The sequence below is a fragment of the Palaemon carinicauda genome, unplaced genomic scaffold, assembly GCF_036898095.1.
Source record: "Palaemon carinicauda isolate YSFRI2023 unplaced genomic scaffold, ASM3689809v2 scaffold231, whole genome shotgun sequence".
NCBI classification, from domain to species: Eukaryota; Metazoa; Arthropoda; class Malacostraca; order Decapoda; family Palaemonidae; genus Palaemon; species Palaemon carinicauda.
The window spans coordinates 124,719-141,509 of record NW_027169932.1 but is presented as its reverse complement, the minus strand read 5'-3'; the positions used below and the strand labels follow the sequence as shown (position 1 = coordinate 141,509).

At 40.0% G+C, this 16,791-nt stretch overlaps 1 long non-coding RNA gene across 1 annotated transcript; it reads right to left on the bottom strand.

The window, feature by feature from the left end:
• Positions 1–1,355: 1,355 nt before the first annotated feature.
• On the bottom strand, positions 1,356–15,239 carry LOC137636111 (uncharacterized). Its single transcript, XR_011042941.1, has 3 exons — positions 15,178–15,239; positions 1,745–2,305; positions 1,356–1,513 (listed from the first exon to the last, which is right to left on the bottom strand). It is a non-coding gene; the product is annotated as an uncharacterized lncRNA (long non-coding RNA).
• Positions 15,240–16,791: the final 1,552 nt, after the last annotated feature.

Here is a 16,791-nt window from a genome sequence, read left to right as displayed (position 1 = left end):
AACGTCAACAGGACGAGCAAAGGCTCGTTTTGGCGGCTGAAGGCCAGGATCTCGATTAGCTGAGCGGCGAGGATCATCGTGAACCTTTTCAGCAGAATAGTCTTCCATAAGGGAGGCGAGCTTGATCTGCATGTCTTGCAGTACAACCCATTTAGGATCAACGGGAATGGGTGCGGTAAAAGACGGGGTTAACGTCTGAGACTGCACAACCTTGCCTACACCAAGACTCTCTGAGCCTGTGTAACGTTGCTGCTTAGGCGGCGAGCAGTCTTCCGATGACTGTAAAGGGTCAGAGCTGTCCCAATGGCTACAACCAGGACGCTGGACCTGTCCTGAAGGGACCGACTTTCGCTTCAAGGGCCTTGAAACCTTGCTCCACGGTTTCGCACCTAAGAGAAGAGCCCAATTATATTTCGTCAAAAAAAAACATGTTATTTGACTAAAGGAAAAAACTGAAAGGTTTTTCAAATAAAAAGTTCCTTTAAAATAGAATTTAAAACATTTAAGCTAAGAAAGAATGAACAAAACGTCAGAATCGATTTACTCTTACTGCAAAGTGAAACCGTGATACACTCTCTCTCTATCGTAACGATAGAGCGCATGTTGAACGTCCTGAACGTCAACAACTGCGTAGCATAAAAAAAAAATAAACGTTAGTTCATCTTTGAAAACAGTACAAAGACTATCAAAGAAATTCTTTCATAAAATATTACATTTAAAAAGTTTTAAATCCTTAGCTCTTTAAAAGCTAATTACGATATAAAGGGCTCAACGTTGATTAACTTCGGTTTCCAAGTTAGGACCGCCTACTCTCAGGAAAGGTCGCATATAAACAAAACATTAAAATTTATTTTTATATGTTTATAATAAATGGAAAGTTAATCGAAGAGGCCTAATAAAGGCGGAGAGATATAAAATATATAGAGGAAAATCTATAACGTGATAAGATAATTACTAAAAGCCTAAACACACTTCCGTCTAAGGGAAGGGTCGGCCATTTAAAAGTGAAAGAAAGTCCATACTCTCTTTGTCACCATAATTAAATCTATCCAAAACGAGTTCAAGATTTAAGATGAAGATAAAACACCTGCATAGCGAAAGCTCAAAACTAGAATATAGTACTTCACCAAATAGATGTGAAAAACTCCAGTTTAGCAACAGCGAGTAAAGTACGTCTTGTCGACACCTCGACAGAGAGAAAATTGAGTCTTTGTTTACATTGAGAGCTGGGTATCTGGTCGACAGATGGCGCTGTTGGGCACACCCGCAACCTGTGTAGCGATCGCTGGCGAGTTTTTCCGTAGAGTTGTCTGTCGAGCAACAGAGTTGCAGCTATATAATCACCGGCTAAGTTAAATATTGAAAAATGCAACATTATCAATTTTAAGGTTCTATCGACCCAACTTTACTTCACTTTTTCTAGAATAAACTCGAGTTGTATTGAATCAACTTCAATGATGAACTTAAATGACGAATGATAGCGTCCGCATTAGGTCTTGAAGTGATGCCTCGTCTGTAGAGAAATAAATTTACATTAATTTCTTATAAGATTAATTTTCATACAAATGTTGCTGTAATGAATTTAGCCTCTTATACAAGAAAGTTTAAAGTATTATTATTATCATCATTACTATACTGTATAGGATCTTTTGAAAACATAGCACATCTTTAGCAAATCTACCAGTAAATGAAAAGTAGAATATCAAAAATTTTAAGTAATTTTTATTTTTCGTCACATACTTACCGAGAACTACTTTCTTAGGAGTTACCTGTAATCTCCTCTCAACCGACCAGAGTTTTGTGTAGTATACCCTACGTCTGTTTTCTATGGAGGACTAACCCGGGAGTAATGAGAACATGCCCCGAGGGTGGACCTGAGCTAGGTCGGCGTCAGCTTGGGTCCCGTTAGTCAGTAAGTTCTCTGGTCGCGTCGTGATACCATCACGCCGCTCTCATTCTCTTACGACCCTTTGTGTCCCGCGTGGTATCTCTGTGCTTATCCCTTGTGTTCTTGCGTGTGAATACCTGGGGAGCTGTCGACAACCCGAAGCGGAGGGTCTTGAATTGCAGGATCTGAGTACCCCATTTCACTCGGAGAAACTTTCGGCTTGAGGGGTGGACCGGGATTTGGAAGCATGCGTCCTGGAGGTCTATGGTCATCATGTAGTCTTTCTCCCTCAAGGACTGCAAGACCGACTGCGGAGTGTCCATTTTGAAATCTGTCTTGCAAACAAACTTGTTGAGAGCTGACAGGTCTATCACCGGTCTCCATCCCCCCCTCGCCTTTTCTACCAGGAATAGTCGGCTGTAGAAAAAAATTAAGAGAATTATGTCACGAGATAACTAACTTTTTTCACATAGCATCCCTTTTCAAAGATAAAAAAGTCAACAAATAACGTAAATCAAGTAAAATTACAAATACTTTTATAACTAAGCATAAATCGTACAAATTTATACACCTGAATAAAACACTGAACTTTACCTTCAGAAACCGTAAAGTCAAAATGACGTGACATTTTAAGTGATTTAAGGAAAAAACTCAGTCCAACTTTTTACTAGTGACGCTACAACTTCACATTGAAATCAATTTCATTCAGTAAAAGTACCAACTAGAAGGGCACTCCGTAGAGCGCAGACCTCCAACATGGCAGCTTATATCTCAACCTTGAACTTGACCTTTGACCTAAAATGTCTTCATTGGTGTGGATTTTCATACCCTCAAATATGAACCAGGTTTGAAGTCTCTGTGACAACGATGTCCAATCTTATGGCTGATAACGTGAATTGGACATTTTGCTTGACCTTTGACCTTGACCTTCCAAAATTTAATCATTTCCAGCTTTTTACATAGTAGTTAATCCCTGCAGGTTTCATTACTCTACCAATAAAATTGTGGCTGGGAAACTGTTCACAAACAAACACAAACAGGGGGTAAAATATAACCAACTTTGTTGGCGAAAGTAAAAACAAGTTCCATTAATTTTCATAAAAATGAGAAATGCAGCCCGAGAAAGAAAGCAACTTGACTTATGCAAACTTCCTCCTCCAAATGTTCTCAATTCAACACCACTGGCCAGCCAATGGCAACGTGTTTGCTTAGCATTCACATGGCAGCAGATTGATCCCAGCCACGGACCGCGAGTTCAAGCTGTTTACTTGTGAGGCCACTGATGTGTTTGGGCTTGCATGGCTGACGTTTTGGTGACCATCTATTCGAATGAAACTGGAACTGAAACCAGACACCTTTAACCTCTTAACACCGACATAGTAGGTCACCTCTTGCCATTATTCCACAGGGACACCGTGGATGATAAAATCAAATAAGTCACAGAACTAGATAGAAGTCTTTTTACTTAAGCTTGAACAATAGATATGAATAGGAATAGACCTTCTTCTCACGGTTGTATTTTCAATCAAATTCCAGCTGATTTTAAGGTGAAATTCTTTTCATTTTCATTTTGGCACCAGCCTTCCACTCTGGTCATTGGAACAAATAAACATGTTATGATCATTAATATTATTATTATTATTACTATTATCACAAGCTAAACTACAACCCTGGTTCATAAAGCAAGATGCTATAAGGGCAAGGGCTCCAACAGGGAAAAATAGCCCAGTGAGGAAAGGAAACCAGGAAATACACAACTACATGAGAATAATAAACAACCAAAATAAAATAGTTCACAAAATAGTAACAACTTTAATTTAGTTCCTTCACATATAAACTATAAAAACTTAAAAAAACAAAAACAAAAGGAAGAGAAATAAGATAGAAAAGTGTGCCCGAGTGTACCCCCAAGCTAGAGAACTCTAATCCAAGAGAGTGGAAGGCCATGGTACAGAGGCTATGACACGACCCAAGACAACTTGTTTTATCGACACTCGTTGACTTTTCAAGCAGGGCCCATAAACATGTAAGAAGACCAATGTATAAAGTTCAATGAAATTCAAAATAGTTACAAGGTGTAGGAAGAAACCTCAACGAAATCCTCCAATAGCAAAGGGAACTAGAGGGATACTCAGTAGAGAGCATACCTCCGCCAAAGCAGCTTATTTCTCAAGGTAAGGGTTAATTCGGTCGAGCTTTTCTTCGACCTGGACCTTTGACCTAGGACTTTCAAATCTAAATCACTAGCACATTTCGACAACAATTAATTCTTGAAAGTTTTACAACTATGAGTAAAATTGTGGCCAGGAAGTTTTTCACAAACAGACAAACATTGGGCGAAAATATAACCTCTCCTACTTAGTCGACAGACGCAATTACAATAAACAAGACAAAGTCTGACTTTGATAAGCCTAAGGATATTATTATTATTATTATTATTATTATTACTATCCAAGCTACAACCCTAATTGGAAAAGCAAGATGCTATAAGCCCAGGGGCTCCAATAGGGAAAAATAGCCCAGTGAGGAAATGAAATAAGGAAATAAATAAATGAAGAGAACAAATTAACAATAAATCATTCTAAAAGAGTAATGTCAAAAGAGATGTCATATACATATAAACTATTAACAACGTCAAAAACAAATATGTCATATATAAACTATAAAAAGACTCATGTCAGCCTGGTCAACATAAAAACATTTGCTCCAACTTTGAACTTTTGAAGTTCTACTGATTCAACTACCCGATTAGGAAGATCATTCCACAACTTGGTAACAGCTGGAATAAAACTTCTAGAGTACTGCGTAGTATTGAGCCACATGCCAGGTAGTAGGTTGGCCAGGGCACCAGCCACCCGTTGAGATACTACACTTGAGTGACTCCTAATATTTCTCTCCCCATGGTACTTATATGTAACTGCTATCAATAGGTTTTAAAGGACTCATCTTCCACAAACGGTAAAGGAAGGGCAGCGCCCTTTTTTCCTTCCAACCGGCAGTGTGCTCTAAGTTCAACGAATGCGTGGATTCAATGTCGGCACTAAGAGATCAAAGTAAAGGAATAATTTTGTTCTCCTTCTATCGACAGTATGCAATGAAGCTTCATTTCTAAAATACGATGTCATCGTCATCACTACTCAACACAGCGAGGGGATAAACAGCGACAGAAACAAAAAGTGTGCATCGGAAGGTTACACAGAAACTGTCAGTCGACTACATTTCTCGGGATATCTGCAAAACCTTTCATCTTCCTTAAATTCCCTTGCACACAATTAATTGCTAACCATAAACTGGATGGAAAGAAATTAAAACAGCCAATTGACAGCACCAGGAGTAAAGCACAGAAGGTCCTTAACTTACAAACTTAATTGGTTCCAAGAGGCTGTAAGTTGAACTGTTTATTATTATTATTATTACTTCCTAAGCTATAACCCTAGTAGGAAAAGCAAGATGCTATAAACCCAGGGGCTCCAACAAGGAAAATAGCCCAGTGAGGAAAGGAAACAAGGAAAAATGTTATTTTCATTAGTAAAATAAATTTTTGAATATACTTACCCGATGATCATGTAGCTGTCAACTCTGTTGCCCGACAGAAATCTACGGTCGGGATACGCCAGCGATCGCTATACAGGTGGGGGTGTACACAACAGCGCCATCTGTGAGTAGGTACTCAAGTACTTCTTGTCAACAAGAACTCAATTTTCTCCTCGGTCCACTGGTTCTCTATGGGGAGGAAGGGCGGGTCCTTAAATTCATGATCATCGGGTAAGTATATTCAAAAATTTATTTTACTAATGAAAATAACATTTTTCAATATTAATCTTACCCGATGATCATGTAGCTGATTCACACCCAGGGTGGTGGGTGGAGACCAGCATACATGTTAACAAAGAAGCTAAGTATCCCGTATCTTATTTTAGCCGTTATTCAAAATAACAAACATAAAATAAATAAGTACCTGGTAAGGAAGTCGACTTGAACCATTACTCTGCCTTTTTAAGTACGTCTTCCTTACTGAGCCTAGCGATCCTCTTAGGATGCTGAGCGACTCCTAGGTGCTGAAGTATTAAGGGCTGCAACCCATACTAAAGGACCTCATCACAACCTCTAATCTAGGCGCTTCTCAAGAAAGAATTTGACCACCCGCCAAATCAACCAGGATGCGGAAGGCTTCTTAGCCTTCCGGACAACCCAGAAATATTTCAAGAGAAAGATTAAAAAGGTTCTGGAATTAGGGAATTGTAGTGGTGAAGCCCCCACCACTACTGCACTCGTTGCTACGAATGGTCCCAGAGTGTAGCAGTTCTCGTAAAGAGACTGGACATTCTTAAGATAAAAGACGCGAACACTGATTAGCTTTTCCAAAAGGTTGCGTCGAAAATATTTTGCAGAGATCTATTTTATTAAAAGGTCACGGAAGTTGTGATAGCTCTAACTTCGTGTGTCCTTACCTTCAGCCAAGCTTGGTCTTCCTCATTCAGAAGGGAATGAGCTTCTCGTATTAACAGTCTGAAAATAATAGGATAAAGAATTCTCTGACATAGGCAAAGATGAATTCTTAACTGAACACCATAAAGCTTCAGACGGGCCTCATAAAGGTTTTTAAAATAGAACTTAAGAGCTCTACAGGACATAATACTCTTTCTAGTTCATTTCCAACCATATCGATAAGTTTGGAATAACGAACGATATTGGTCAAGGCCGAGAAGGCAGCTCGTGTTTGGCTAGAAAACCAAGATGAAAATCCGATGTTCTTGCTGAAGGCATGAATCTCACTGACTCTTTTAGCTGGTAAAGCATATCAGGAAAAGAGTCTTAAAGGTGAGATCTTTCAGGGAGGCTGATTGAAGTGGTTCGAACCCGTCTAACATAAGGAATCTTAGAACCACGTCTAAATTCCAACCAGGTGTAACCAAACGACGCTCCTTCGTGGTCTCAAAAGACTTAAGGAGGTCCTGTAGATCTTTATTGTTAAAAAGATCTAAGCCTCTGTGACGGAAGACTGATGCCAACATGCTTCTGTAACCCTTGAAAGTGGGAGCTGAAAGAGATCGCTCTTTTCTCAGATATAAGAGGAAGTCAGCTATTTGAGTTACAGAGGTACTGGTCGAGGATACGGATACTGACTTGCACCAGTTTAGGAAGATTCCCCACTTTGATTGGTAGACTCTAAGGGTGGATGTTCTCCTTGCTCTAACAATCGCTCTGGTTGCCTCCTTCGAAAAACCTCTAGTTCTCGAGAGTCTTTCGATACTCTGAAGGCAGTGAGACGAAGAGCGTGGAGGCCTTGGAGTACCTTCTTACGCGTGGCAGACGTAGCAGGTCCACCCTTAGGGGAAGAGTTCTGGGAACGTCTACTAGCCATCGAAGTACCTCGGTAAGTTATTCTCTCGCGGGCCAGAGGGAAGCAACTAGTGTCAACTTTGTCCCAACGTGAGAGGCGAACTTCTGCAGTACCTTGTTGACAAACTAAAACGGAGGGAATGCATATAGATCTAGATGAGACTAATCTAGTAGAAAGGCATCTAAAAGAACCACTGCTGGGTCTGTTGAGAGCCTCTTGGACATCGAGGTTGCGAAGAGATCTATGGTTGGATGGCCCCAGGTGACCCAAAGTCTCTTGCATACATCTCTGTGGAGGGTCCAATATGTTGGAATTATTGTCCCTTCCTACTGAGACAAACTGCTAAGACATTCAAGTTGCCTTGGAAGAAATTTGTTACTAGTGAAAAGTCTAGACCTGTTGAACAGGAGAGGAGGTCACTAGCGAACTCGCACCATGTCAGAGAGTAGGTCCCTCCTTGCTAGGAGATGAACATCAAAGCAGGGAGTTGTCCGTGTTGACCTCCATTACTTTGTCTTGAAGGAGAGACCTGAAGCTTTTCCAGGTCAGACTTACTGCCAGAAGCTTCTTGCAGTTAAAATGCATTGTCCTTTGACGCGAGTTCCATAATCCCAAGCATTCCCTACCGCCTAAGGTCGCACCCCAGCCTACGTCCGATGCGTCTGAGAAGAGAACGTGGTTGGGAGTCTGAACAGTCAGGGGAAGACCCTATAAAAGGTTGATAAAGTCCTTTCCTCAGGTTAGACCAGACTTATCTTCCGGAAACCGGGATCGAGACCGCTTCTAGCGTCTTGTCCTTTTCCAGTGAAGAGCTAGATGAAACCGAAGAGGACGGAGGTGTAGTCTTCCAAGTGACACCAAATGCACCACGGATGACAGTGTCCTAACCAGACTCATCCACAGCCTGACAGGGCCGTATTCCTTCTTCAGCATCTTCTGGATGGATAGCAGAGCTGGGGATTGATCTTCTTGTTCAGCCATGTCCTCATCAGAGGGTTCCTCATCTGAAACTGATGAGGAAACGGCAACGGAGTGGGCAACGTCTGACTCGCTGAATCCGGTCGCACTGGTGGATGCGTGACGGAGCCGGACACAAGATCATGGTACTGCTGCACAGTCTGTGAACTGTCAACCATGGGGAAGCGAGGAAGTACAGCGACAACCCGAAACTGTCTAGACTGTCTGGGTAGTACAGACAACCCCTTATCGGGTTGCTGAGGTTGCCGCACTGCGTCACAACAAGTCACCTCTGCTGGTTGTTGAACGTCTTCCCAGTGACACACTGAACGTCCACAACCACCTCCGAGAGTAGCATAACATCAACGTGCGACTGGCAACCCACACTGGGTCGCACCGGTGGAGGAACCATCTCAACTGGCGGACGTGAGTAGGATACCTCAGCGTCAACAGGGCGTACAACCAACCGGTAGGAAGGTCGTTGGCAAGAAGGGTCTTCTCCGTAAAAAATCCTCTATCAAGGACTAAGCTTGGACTGCATGTCTTGCAACAAAGCCCAAGGTCTATGGGAGCAGGTGTGGCAACAGACGGGGTTAGCGACTGAAGCGGAACCATTTACCCTCCCTGGAAGCATGTTATGCTTAAATAAAAGTCCATAGGAGGCTAAGCAGCTTAAGGCTCCTCTCCAAATGACAGAGTCCTCAAGGGAATATCAGAAGGAGGGAGAACAGCACTTTCTCATCTACAGGAACCATATCCGAGAAAAGCTAGGTTCTCTCAGTGAGGGTTTCACTGGTGCAAAAGCAGCAGACCAGAAGGCAACGTTATGAAACTGCTTGACAGTCTGTGAACTGTCAAAAACTGAACTGTCAACCACAACAGGAGCGTGAGGACATACAGCACTGGTGTATAAGTAGCAGACCAGAAGGCAACGTCATGTAACTGTATGACAGTCTGTGAGTTGGCAACAACCAAAGTTGTGTGGGGAAGCCTCAACTCCTGACTGACTAGTTTGCTGCTGGCGAGTGGCGGTAACCACAGTGTGTTGCGGAGGCTGACACACCGTGTCAAAACACGGCAGCTTGTGGTAGCTCACGCACGGCAACGGAGTGCTCTGTGTGTGGGAGTCATCATACATCTGGCAGGGTTGACTGTGCATGGGTGGAGGAGCTCTCACAACAAGAGTGTGAGAGCAGGAAGCCATGCCGGGCGCACAACCGTGGGAGGTGTAGGCCCACGGGTGCATCGTCAACCTTCTCCGCAGTCGGAGTGTGGGAGCTGGCAACAACAAAAGCAGAGTGCTGGTGCGTGGGAGGGGCTGCGGTGGGTTGAGGAGCATGCGGTATGGAATGCGGAGCATGCTGTAAGGTATGCGGCTCATGCTGCATGGTATGCGGAGCATGCTGCATGGGCTGCGGAGAATGCTGCATGGGCTGCGGAGAATGCCGCATAGTGCTGGAACCCGGCAGCTCTACAGAACCTTCCCACTGCTGATGCGGTAGCTCACGCATGTTAGCAGATGGTGCAGCAAGAACATGCGTCTGGCAGGGTGGACTGCGCATCGGTGGTGGAGCTCTCACAGGTGCATTGTCAACCTTCCAGCACGATACTCCTGCATGAAGGAGCAAGCTGAGACTGTATAGTCTGCAGCATGGACCACTAGGGTCTATGAAAGACAACAACAAACGGAGCTACTGTCCGTTGTGACTGAGGGTCTAAAACCGCTGGTGCGGCAACAGACGGAGTTACTGCCTGTTGCGGTACCACCTTGCCTCTCTTGGGAGGTGTGCAGTTGTCGTACTGCAGCGAGTCCGAACTGACCCAGTGGCTACACCTAGGCCGTTGGACTTGCGCGGAAGGGACCGACTTGCACTTAAAAGCTGCAAGATTTGGTCCATGGTTTCTGCGAGAAACCTCTTCCGCAGACGAGGAATAAATGGGCTCTCTCGTCTTTGTGTGGGTGGGGTGATCACGTCGGCAACGTGTGTAGATACACCCGAAACCACGGAGGGAAACGTCTGTTCGTCGATCAAGGCCTGTGGAACCCATAAGTCCTTCGACATTACTTCTCCCCTGGGCTTGGGAGCTTGTAAGAGGTATCGGACTAGGTGAACAACTGGCACGAACAGACGAACCCTCGAACGCAACACTGTAACACTTTGCGCATATCACTTTATCACTTTTGATTTTCTGTTTGCACTTATTTCACTGAACTCGAAACTTTAAGTGGTTTGTACCTGAAACACGCAATCCTATCCTTCATTAAAAGGTAGTAATTGCGAAAACAGTATTACAATGTAACAGAAAAACATAATGAAAGATAAAGAATTCAGTGGCTGGAAAAGAGACTAAACACTAGATCAAATAAACTAAGTTTAAAATCTCTCACCGCATAAAGCCTGGGAACAAGAATAAAACTCTAGAAACGTTTTACCTTCTTCCCCTATAGCGACTAGGGAGAAGAGCAAAAAACGAGAACAACGTTACCCGCTTGAACGAAACGTTTATCCTCCTCTCTCTCCCTCCGTCTCTATCTCTCTCTCTCTCTCTCTCTCTTGACTTAGAACCTGAGAGATGAGCCCAATTATATATAGCGTTAAAACATATTATTTGTTAAAGGAAAAAAAAAAACTGAAAGGTTTCCCAAATAAAAAGTTCCTTTATTAGAATTAAAACCATTTAAGCTAAGAAAGAATGAACGAAACGCTAGAATCGGTTTACTCTTACTGCAACGTGAAACCGTGAAATACTCTCTCTCTATCGTAATGATAGAGCGCAAGTTGAACGTTCTGAACGTCAACAACTGCGGAGACTAAACAAAACGTTAGTTCAACTTTGAAAACAGTACGAGACTATCAAAGAAATTCTTTCAAAAACATTAAAATTAAAATAGCATAAATTCTTAACAGGAAAAACGATATGACGGGCTCAATGTTAATTAACTTCGGTTCCAAGTAAGGACCGTCTACTATTGGGAAAGGTCGCATATAAACAAACATAAAAATTACCAAAAACCTAAACACACTTCCGTCTAAGGGAAGGGTGGGTCATAAAAAGTGATAGAGAGTCTATACTCTCTTCGACACCAACACTTCCGTCTAAGGGAAGGGTCGGCCATTTAAAAGTGAAAGAGAGTCCATACTCTCTTCGTCACCATAATAAAATCTATCCAAAACGAGTTCAAGTTTTGAAATGAAGATAAAACCCCTGCATAGCGAAAGCTCAAAACTGGAATAGTGTACTTCACCAAAAAGTTGTGAAAACAAATCCAGTTAGGGACGGCGTATTAGTAGGTCTTGCCGGAGGCACGACAGAGGAAAAATTGAGTTCTTGTTGACAAGAAGCACTTGAGTACCTACTCACAGATGGCGCTGTTGTGTACACCCCCACCTGTATAGCGATCGCTGGCGTATCCCGACCGTAGATTTCTGTCGGGCAACAGAGTTGACAGCTACATGATCATCGGGTAAGATTAATATTGAAAAATAAAGTATTATAAGAAGAGTTACATTAAAATAAATATCTTCTATATAAACTATAAAAACTTCAACAAAACAAGAGGAAGAGAAATAAGACAGAATAGTGTGCCTGAGTGTACCCTCAAGCAAGAGAACTCTAACCCAAGACAGTGGAACACCATGGTACAGAGGATATGGCACTACCCAAGACTAGTTAAATTTCATTACATTTTGGCCTAACCTGAATACCAAGCCTATAATTTCCAGCTACAAAAGTCAACAAATAGTCGGGTTTCATATGAAATAGATCTGGTTAATAGAAATGTTTTTCTACTATATTAACCCTTTTACCCCCAGGCTATTTGGAACTTTCCAACCCTTAACCCCAAGGCGTTTTTTTTCATGCACATTTTGCAATATATTTTTTTTTAAATCGCTCCAGTAGCCTTGATTTTCATCATAGAGAGGTCAGGTTGGTCTCATTCTCTTGGACAATGCCTGAAGTTTCTCTTAAGTTATTAAAAATATGCAAAAAAAAATGTAAATGGCAGTTTTTTGCAAGGACGTACCAGTACGTCCATGGGGGTAAAGGGATGAGCAGCGTGAAAATAAACCTGTCCTTGAGGCATACAACGTTCAGAGTGATTGTGACTGGGATGTAGGACAGATAATGAGCGCACAGAATGAAGATCTTGTATGGGGTAAAGTCAAAGCCTACCTTAGAAAGGAAACTGAAGAATTTCCTACCAACGTCTCGCTCCCTCCTAACAGATTTGTGATAGAGGATGACCATTTTGTACGTAACTGATTCGAAAAGAAACGAGTTAGTTTATCGACTGTATTACCCACTCCTTTGGTAAGTAAGGCAATAGTATCCGGTCATATGGGCGTAGCAAACACTCTTAGACGAGCTACTGATAATTGTTATTGGAAAGGCATGAAACAAACAATAAAGAGATATATAGACTCGTGTCACCTCTGTAATCTGTTCCGATCCCATAGATTAAACGTACCTCCAGCCCGAGTCTGGCCTTAAGTTAAAGAGAAATGGCGACATGTGCATATTGATTTAATAGGCCCATTACCTTTTTCATACGCATGGCATAAAATGTATTTTTGTTTTAGATACACGTTCGTGCAACCTTTGCTTGATAAAACCGCACAGGAAGTCGCGAGAGCCCTTAGAACTTTCATTGAGATATCCGGTACTAAAAATTGTTCCAGATCACGGAACCGAATTTGTAAATGAAGTGTTCAGTCGTATATCCGAGTTGTAAGGCATCAAGCATTCTCCCGTTCTTGCATATAGACTGTAAAAAAAGATCCAGAGTAACATCTATCATTATCCTCGTTTCGCATATTTTTATGTGTTAAGCCACAGTTACCACACGGCCACGTGACAATAGAGAAAGCAAAAATCAAAAGGTCCAATGACAGTCAGGAAAGCGGATACGTCCGACCTCTAATGAGCCAAAAGAAAAAGGCGGCTGGATAACCTCCAGCCGCCCCCCCTCCCCACTAAGCGGTTAGGCAGGGTTTCCACCATCCAATTAAAGTCTAATGGCTACCTCCAGCTGCCACTGAAAGAATATCCACATAAATAACTCCAGGTTTGTGGTTCATGAAAATAATGAAGCCACAAATAAAAAATAAATTAACTCACTATATTAGTACAGTGAAGAAAGAGAAAAACCTCCATAAGCATCATGAACAACTGTCTCAAGTGTAAGGCTAACAATGTAATGTACAAAATGATCAACCGTATCTTAGTACATAGTCAAAAGAAAAAAATTATTCTTTACATCATGTAATGTACAAGAAGGGGTGTTCTAATTTCTTATTTTAAAACCTAAGAGCCCTATGACATCGGAATTCATCAAAATTAAGCTTATTACTCTAAAGTCAAATTAATTACAGTATCGACTGGATCAATCACCAAAATCCTAAAGAACTGCGTTTCACGAAGGGGTTCTTTCCAATATGCTAGTTAATAGGTATACAATAGGGTTAGGGAATGTTAGAGCACCCAGCAGGAAGAAAGGGATTAAAACAAGGGTAAAATTATAGAATAAATCTTTTTATAGTTTATATATGACATATGTTTTGTGTTGTTACTATTTTTAGAATGATTTATTGTTAATTTTTTCTGATCATTAATCTATTTCCTTATTTTCTTTCCTCACTGGGCTATTTTTCCCTGTTGGAGCCCTTGGGCTTATAACATCTTGCTGTTCCAACTAAGGTTGTAGCTTGGCTAGTAATAACAATAATAATAAAACAGTTTTGTAAAAAATGAGACAATGTATTTTATGGTCTTTTGAATGGCTTTGATAATGATTTCTGGCAAAATATCCAGTTTTTCTGTAATGGTGGGTTGACCACCATAATTTTCTTATCTAACCTTATCATTTATAACACCATGAATAAAAGAAGAGCTTTAATTATACTGTACAGTGTTAGCCAATATTGAAAACAAATAATTATGATGTTTAGAATATAAAAGAATATAAAACGTTGGGCCATTTATTCTATCCATTCTATCTCTTGCTTGAGGGTACACTCGGGCACACTCTTCTATCTTATATCTTATTTCTCTTCATCTTGTTTTGTTAAAGTTTTTATAGTTTATAAAGTGATATTTATTATAATATTGTTGCTCTTCTTAAAATATATTATTTTTCCTTGTTTCCTTTCCTCACTGAGCTATTTTCCCTGTTGGAGCCCCTGGACTTATAGCATCTTGTTTTTCCAACTAGGGTTGTAGCTTGGCTAGTAATAATAATAATAATAATAATAATAATAATACAAGTAACCTGGTGTATATAAGAAGACGGCCATACTACATAACTATTTTATTTTCAATCTTATTGCTAAGATTACGGCAGTCTAAGGGGAGTCACATAGGGGCAATAGACCCCATTAGGTATATAAATAATGACACTACTTGTAGGTTAAATTAGGTAAGGAAGTTTAGGTTAGGTGTTCTAGGTATGCGTTCCTGTCCATCATTATACAAAGACTCCCAAGTAACTTACAACTGAAGCACCACTTATCTGGATATGTGTGTAGAACATTGGAAAAGTTTAGTTTAGTTGATGTCCATTTTTAAAGAACACGTGAGGAACTGGCCGCTGATATACAAAGGCTCCAAACGTTGAGTCACTAGGCCTGCCACTCGCATGGATAATATGAATTCTGGAAATCTAACAACGCTACCGTAGGCTACACTGTTGCTGTACTAACGTAATTTCACGAAATTATACATAAAAAAAATTATCTTGGCCTTAAAATTATGAACAAGACAATTTCCAAATACAAATAAACATACCTAACTGAAAAATTTAAGCAGATATCAACGTCTATTTTGCCCGTAAAGTGTAGAAAACTAACAACGCTACCGTAAGCTACAGGTGGCTGCACTAAGTACATGAAATTAGTTGATTCCCGTATTAATTACACTTAAAACCCGATCTTAACCCTGAAAGTAAGCTATGCATTCTATTAATTACTATAATTCATAGTTAACTTACTGTATTGGCGTTTTTTCGAGTAATTTCCGTCAGTCCGTCACGCACTTGCACAAAGATTGGGCGGGTAAACACAGTGTTGCCAGGTGGGTTAGTGTAAAATTCCCTAAAACTCTTGATAAAAAATCCCCATTTCCAGAAATATATTTTCTTCTAATACAAAAAAATACTCGCTATACTTCATGTAATTATAAATACACTAATTGCAACAATATAGAGGTTTACTCATCTCTGTTTCTTCTATAGATACATGTATAGAATATAGTCGTTAGTCATCCAAAATCCCCAAACCTAAGGATAAATTCCCAAATTTAGGGATAAGTCTCCAAATCTAGGGTATAAATCCCCATATCTGGCAACCCTGGTTTGTAAACAACGTGGTGGTAGTAGTAGTGCAGGAGGAGGTTCTTCTTATGCAACGGCTCTCCTTTAATAATCCAGTTCATAGAAAAACATGAATTAAATGTCTACAAAACTTTAAAATAGATGAAAAAGTTGATAAAAATGATAATTATTGTTCTTGTTATCTTATTTTATGTTATACATATTCAATGTACTATTTCCAGGAGACAGAGTTCTCACCATTTATTTCCCTATTTCCTTTCCTCACTGGGCTATTTTTCCCTATTGGAGCCCTTGGGCTTATAGCATCTTGCTTCTCCAACTAGGGTTGTAGCTTGGATAATAATAATAATAATAATAATAATGATAATAATATTAATAATAATAATAATAATAATAATAATAATAATAATATGCTGGCAAGCATTTTCAATCTAAAAGCATATTATTATTATTATTATTATTATTATTATTATTATTATTATTATTATTATTATTATTATTATTATTATTATTATTATTATTATCATTTGTTTCGACAAAATGTCATTTCATTGTCTATCTTTAAATATAGCTTTAAAAATTATTAACATGATATTCATATATATATATATACTGTAAATATATATATATATATATATATATATATATATATATATATATATATATATATATATATATATATATATATATATATATATATATATATATCCATGGCCTTTCTAATATTGCAATTGATCAGTGGCTACTTTCCTCTTGGTAAGGGTAGAAGAGACTCTAGCTATAGCAAGTCTCCTAGGAGAAGGACACTTTTGTTCTCTAGTCTCAGGTAGGGCCATAGCCTTTGTACCATGGTCTTCCACTGTCTTGGGTTGGAGTTCTCTTATGAGGGTACAGTCTAGCACACGAATCTATTATGTTTCCTTATTTTCTTTCCTCATTAGGCTATTTGCTTTAAAACCTCACAATCAAATTTCAAATTTAAATTCCATTTTAAATTTTTACGTTTAAACCTTACTTTCTAACTTAACGTTCACACTTCACTTTCAAACCACTTCCAAACCTCACTATCAAACTTCACGTTCAAACCTCACTATCAAAGTTTGCATTCAAACCTTGTTTCCAAACCTCACGTTCCAAACTTCACATTCCAATCTCAGTTTCAGACTACTTCCAAAGTTCACATTCAAACCTCTCTTTCAACTTGCAAGTTCAAACCTCACTTTCAAACTTCATTTCGAAAATTCATATTCAAACCTCACTTTCAAACTACAT